A 734-nucleotide genomic window follows, 5' to 3' on the forward strand; every position below is an offset into this window, starting at 1 on the left:
CACACAAATATAAATATAAATATATAAATATATTATATTTAGTTTTATTTATTTTTATTTTTATTTATTTTTATTTATTTTTTTCTATTTATAGATGTATTACATCTGCTGCTACGTTGCCGCTACCCTCAGCAACAAACGCTCTATATGCTTCTGATTGGGTCCCTATACACAAACAATACAATATATTTATATATTTATATTTATTAGTTTTATTTGTTTTTATTTGTTTTTATTTTTATTTATTTTTATTTATTTTTTTCTATTTATAGATGTATTATATCTGCTGCTACGTTGCCGCTACCCTCAGCAACAAACGCTCTATATGCTTCTGATTGGGTCCCTATAAATACACATAAATATAAATATATAAATATATTATATTTAGTTTTATTTATTTTTATTTTTATTTATTTATATTTATATTTATATTTATATTTATATTTATATAAATGTAATATATCTGCTGCTACTTTGCCGCAACAAACGCTCTGTATGCTTCTCATTGGGTCCCTAATAGTAATAAGTAAATAAATAAACAAAATAAATAAATATATCAAAATTAATTGCAGCAGCAGCAACAGCAGCAACAACAGCAACAGCAGCAGCAGCAGCAGCAGCAGCAACAGCAGCAGCAGCAGCAGCAACAGCAGCAACAGCAACTGCAGCAACAGCAGCAGCAGCAACAGCAGCAGCAGCAACAGCAGCAGCAGCAGCAGCAGCAGCAGCAACAG

This window comes from Eimeria mitis, genomic scaffold (assembly GCF_000499745.2).
Source record: "Eimeria mitis Houghton genomic scaffold, Emh_scaff715, whole genome shotgun sequence".
NCBI classification, from domain to species: domain Eukaryota; phylum Apicomplexa; class Conoidasida; order Eucoccidiorida; family Eimeriidae; genus Eimeria; species Eimeria mitis.